The following is a 6000-nucleotide window of genomic DNA, read 5'->3' on the forward strand; positions in this document are numbered from 1 at the left end:
TTTAAATTCCCCAAATTTTTCTCCTCACAGATGAAACGGAACTCTGAAGGGAAGATGAAGGTCAATGGCAGGCCAAGGCACCTTTCTTCATTTAGGGCCATCAGTTATGAACTTTTGCTTCCTTTGGGAACTTAAGCAAGTTGAGCTTTCCTACAGAAAAACAAAAAAAACCCAGACACCTGCCTACCCCATTTTCTCCTCTTCAGTGTGTTCTAATTATTGATAAGAGGAATAGAAATCACTAAAGAGGTATTTGAAAATTGTCCTGCACTTCAAATCCCCATTTTGTCTGCCTCGGAATAGGAATTTGAATCGGATGTCCTAGACTAGCACTTTAATCTGCAGAGTATGAACTATTTGAGACTCCTGAAATATCTCCTGTTGGATTTTTTTCAACACCATATACCTGATTAAATATTTATTGGTACAAGAATTTGAACATTTCATCTTGCTAATAACTTACTCTTACATTATATAGTTACATACTTTCTGCCTCTTCTGGCTACCACTCTTCCCCTATCCCCTCATTTTGCCAGTCAGTGATTATTTACTATTTCATACCAACGTAAATTCAAGTGGGATTCGAAGAAAGAAGTACATGGTATAAGCCACTTAGAAAAGCACTTTCAGGTCTGTGGATCTAACCCCAGATACCTGCATTCCATTGTAGGTACCATGCTTGAGAGGAGTTTTAGACAAAGGATTGGACTATAATTACTTTCTGAATGTGTTTTCTAAAGCAAGTAAAAATAGATTTTTCTTAGTGGCATGTTTCATATTTAGTTGCAATGTTGTTCATAATAAACCACAACAAAAATGTTATAATTATGAGCAAGGTTTGAAGATAGCAGAATTAAGAATATCAGAAACAGATACCATTGACATGGACAGTAGATTGGCATTCTTTTGAGAGCTGTCTCACCTCCCATTTAGTACTGGCTTTTGACAAGTCAGGTGGTACTTTGAATGAGGGAAGCTATTACGATCTAGCAGATTATTTGAAATAGCATTTGAAGTTTGAATTCAAGTCCTTCTGAAGTCGATTAAATATTATCATTGCCTCAGAACATTATGGATTAAGGTCCCAAAAGCTGCCACTTTTCATTATTAACAGTTCAATATTTCTTTTCAGATAAAAATTGTAATGTTTCTATTTTTATTTACAGTAAAAATAGAGCCATCATTGACTTTACTTTTAGGGAACTTTCCCTTTTCCTAGACCGTCTCTGCTGCCACCATTAAGCAACACTCCAGGTTGTGCAAACAATTGATCTCAAAACTGAGAAAGCCCAGATCTTCACTGAAAGTAACAGTAACCTTATTCCATAAGCCCAAACCCCTGAAACCTGTGTCTAGTGCAAAAACTTAAAAGGCTGATCTTGTCCCTGAAAAGAGCAAGCACCACCAGAATCCAAAACTCCCTGAAGTCCAGCTAAGTCTCCAAGGGCTTCAATACTCCCTATTGTATGGAAATTACCTCTGACAATGCCAAGGGCTGTTATTTTGTCCTCTGCCTCCAGGAAGCTGCCAGGGTGACAGTCAGGATTCTCTGAAAGTTTGCCCAAAAGAAGACATTCCATTTTCAGTTTTCAACAAACTGGCCTTTTTTAAAAAAATGAAATGTCATTCTCTTGGAAAAATTCTGTCTATCTCTTGTAAAAAGATTGCTGTGTAACTTTATTAATTTTTCCCATCTAATTAACTTAGACTGAAAACATGCACATGTGCCATTGCCATTTATTGATCTTCAGTGAGGTTCATTATAAGTTCTAGTTAAGCATGAGATGTAGCTAAATGTTTGTGAAGAACAAAACAAAACAAAACAAAAACAAAGCAAGAAATACTAGTTTCCCAAATAAACAACCAAACCAGGTAAGCTTGATAGGTTGCAATACAGCTTTTCTGAAGATTTAATTGCTTAGCTCACTCTCATCTTCTTCAGCATGGACATTCTCCATGACTGAACTATACTTTCAGTACACTCCAGAGCAAGGGAACCACTGGACCAGAAGATGTCGTAATTAAGTCACATGAGCTCAGTCCCCAGGGAAGAGTGGGAGCATGAGAGACATGAGCTGCAACTTTCTTGGCACACACAGGTACACTAAGGTACTGCAGCAAAAATTTGGAATGGAAAACTTGAGTTTTCGACTGGAAAAGGGGTATGTTTTATTTAAATGTTCTATATTTAATGATTGTCTGTAAAGAGATAACAGATTTATGGGAAAATATCTTAAATATACTTATTTATTTCAATCAAAACATTCTACATCAATAACAATAATAATTCCAGTCCACTTCACACATCTGGAAGTGAATAGGAGCTGTCTGACTCTGGTTTGTGGAAGTTTTATATTTGGTGTACAATGGATATTATTTAGACAATTCCACAAAGTTAATGTTCCTAGTTTCCATTGACTAATAAATGTTCCTTTCCTGTCTTTCCGTGAAATTGAATGTGACTGTGATGAGTTTAGTCCAGAAATGTATGTATATAGTTAAGAAATAGTATCAAAATCAGCTAAGAAATCTAAATCAAATTAAATCTTTTTTCTGAACATTGTTTCTTGTAAAAAGTGGCACAAACCAATACCAGTAATCTATTCGATTCCCATTTTGTTATTGATTTGTAAATACATGTTCACAGTAGGTCTAGATTTCCCTGATTTGAATAAGAAGAAAATATAATTTGTTCCATTGTTATTTACATAACAGGAGAAAGTATTTGGAAAACTACAAGAATTTCCTAATTAAATTGTAGCAATTTCTATCTCATGAACTTGCATGGGATCAAAACAGGATTTGAACATCCTAAGAATTATTGCAAACATTTCCTCAACTGAGTCTGCAGTTAATTTTGAGCATGTTTGCCTAGATTAAACAAGTTAGGAGTTTCCTAATATAAGACATGTAAATCTAGAGAAATCTACAAAAAGAAGATGTTTTCTATTAATTTCATATGGAAATGGTTTCTTATGAAAACTTTTTAGCCTAGCAATTACTATGTAGAAGACACAATTGCTTAACAGAAACATTTAGATGCACCAGAATGTTTTCCCTTCATCATTACCAAGAAGTTGTTGCCAAAAAGTTAAATAGCAGCCAGTGGTGTTGAAATGTCCTTTACTTAAGTGAGCTGTTGTCTTTCTTATTCGTGCTAGACTGTTATTACATGAACCAGAAGTATCATCCTAACCCTGATGCAGATAAATTTTTCAAGTCCTGTCACTTTTTTTTTCTTCCAGCCCTTTGCCTCTTTTCCTGAAATTACACAGAGCTGTTACTTGCGTCATGCAGAAAGGTGGCAAAGGTGAAAAGCTTATTCCACGGCCCTACACTTGAATCTGAGAAGGAAGCATTGCTGCTGGCCATGAATAGAGGATGGAGACTCAGATAGTGATGGCTAGAAAAAAGCTGTGTTGAAGGAGGCCAAGGAAGAAGGAAGGGCAGATGAATTGATTCATTTGACTGACGCTCAGTTCATTTACTCTTATAGCTGGGCTCTTCACTCTGAGCCTTTTTTAATCAGTGGAGATCTGAGCATTGTGAAGTCAATAGTCATTAAAGTCCATACAAATTTTTCTTGAAATCCTTGTTCAGATCCTAAATGCCCTGAATTCCTCCTGGCACTCCCATGTATCACTCCTTTTTTCATGTTCAGCCTAGTTAAGATAATTAAATAAGATGTGGAAGGTGTGGTGTCTAAGTATGCCTGGACTCAAACACCGAAAAAGCTAATGCTTAAAAACATTTTCCCCTTTTACTTTTAGTACTACAATCATTTGGAATACCAAATGACAGACCATAGAAACACTTAAGAGAATGGTGGTGAGTACTCTGAGCATAAATCCATAGCACATGGAAATTCCTTCTTGGACCTCTGTTTCCTACTCAAGTTGTTCTGCAATTAAAAATCATTACTACATTGAGAATGACTGAGTGAGCGACCATTTGTACGGGATATGGAAAAGAAACATTCAACATTGTTCAGATAAATATTTACTTAGCTGTTCAACATTCCTTGCAGACAGAGAAAATATGATGCCCAATGATACCCTTTACAATTGTCAAAAGTGCATTTAGAGTGTTCTAAAAGCAAGCAGAGATCTGTTTTTTAAAGTCACTGATCGTATTTGGATTGAATGACGGTACCCACAACTCCTGCTTTCAGGCACACAGTTCTGACCTGATAGAATTTCTGCCAACGAGATTGTTTTGCATGATGTTGGAAAGCAAAAATGCATAAGTAGCAGATGTGGATTTTTACATTTGCAGTGCCTTTCTGTCTGAGTACTGATAGTTCTGATAGATATTTTGACATGGCATGCTGACAGAAAACAGGAAAACAGACATGCTAGGGATGAGCTGGAAGACCACTGAAGTAATTTAAAAAAAATAAAGACTGTCAAAAGCAATAACATGAATACACTGATCTCTATTACAGGTGTCACAAGACAGTTGAAAGAGATTGTGTGACAGATATCCAGAATAAACTACTTATGGCACTGTATCAGAAGAAACAACCACAATGGCAGCCTTCCAAATGTCTGAAAGGTTTGCAAGGCTGACCAGCTGCATTAACAGGGGTAGGAGTATGAGCTGATCTGTATGTGAGTTTTCTACCTCTTGTGCTGCATCCACTCAGATAATCTTGCTTTAGTCCTCTTGGAGCTGCATGAAATTTAAAACAGTTTTGAATAATTAAAAAAAAACAACCAAACAAAACAAAACACACATTATAGTTGAGCATGAGAATTCAGAAGATCAAGAAAGCCCTCCCAAAATCACCACTATTACTTGAGCTAAATTGTTACAAACCAATAATATTTTATAAGTTATTTATTTGATTTATTTAGTTTTCTCTTTTCTTTATTTCTCTTCCTTTCAGGAAAAGGCTACAATGGGAAAAAAGTAAGTTGTTGTTCTGGGTTTTTTTTAAGGAAAACAGAAGCTCACAAATAAACTAATTCTAGAAACAAGCTTGGGAAAAAAAATGCAACACAGTAACTGAAACTGAAAACTGACGAACACATGGAATACTGCAAAATATGCCATGTTGAAGAAGTTCTTGACAGTGCAAAGTAGGCTTATGTACCTGAGCCCCATTAATTTTCAGTGAGAACTGGATAACTAACTGTTCTTGCTGGCTTTGAAAATGTTCCTATAACCAATCCTTAAAAGAATTTGCACTCTGCTGCAGATTTTACTATAAAAAGCAATGTACTATGTACTAATTTGCATTTTCTTTGCAATTATTTCAGCTATTTGAAGAGCTTTTCCTGTTCTGTTGAACCTTGTAATAAATTCATTAAATGGACTTGTTCTTAAAGAATCACAGTTTAGTACTTGGATTTTACTGCAGGGTCAAATACAAAGTCCACACATAGCTGATGATGAAAACAGATGCTTAGTGTAAGTGTACACCTGACAAAGACAAAAATGGCAATCAAAGGGAAGGAGAGAAGATTCCAAAGTTCCATGGAAATTTGGACATCAACATCCTAGAAAACTCCAGCAACGAGTACTCTTAACAGTTTTAATCTGAGAATAAAATGTTAACTAAGTGGAAAAAATCCTACTGTCTTCAGAGAGCCAGGATTCACCTTGTTTATTTCCTAATCAGTAATTAAAGTGCATACTGAATTAATTAATTTAACAGAAACTAGTCTTGATATTATATCTATCTTATCTGGTCCTTCATTCAGAAAGGAAATCAAACACTTTTGACCCAAATAATTGAAATATCATTTAGGCATACTTATGGCCAGGATGATGTCCATGGCATGGTATGATCACAGAATCAAATAATCCCAAAATACTCTTAATGTATTATCAGAATAATCAATTGTTTTGGTTTTCCATGAGACTGCCACTGTGCAATGTAGTTCACAGATGACAGAGGCAAAGCATCAGTACTCCACACTGATGAACCTAATGGAGAAGATGCCTGTTCTTAGCTAGCAGGTAGGATAGGTATACACACGAGTTAAAATTGTCAGA

Source organism: Haliaeetus albicilla, chromosome 2, assembly GCF_947461875.1.
Source record: "Haliaeetus albicilla chromosome 2, bHalAlb1.1, whole genome shotgun sequence".
Taxonomy (NCBI): domain Eukaryota; kingdom Metazoa; phylum Chordata; class Aves; order Accipitriformes; family Accipitridae; genus Haliaeetus; species Haliaeetus albicilla.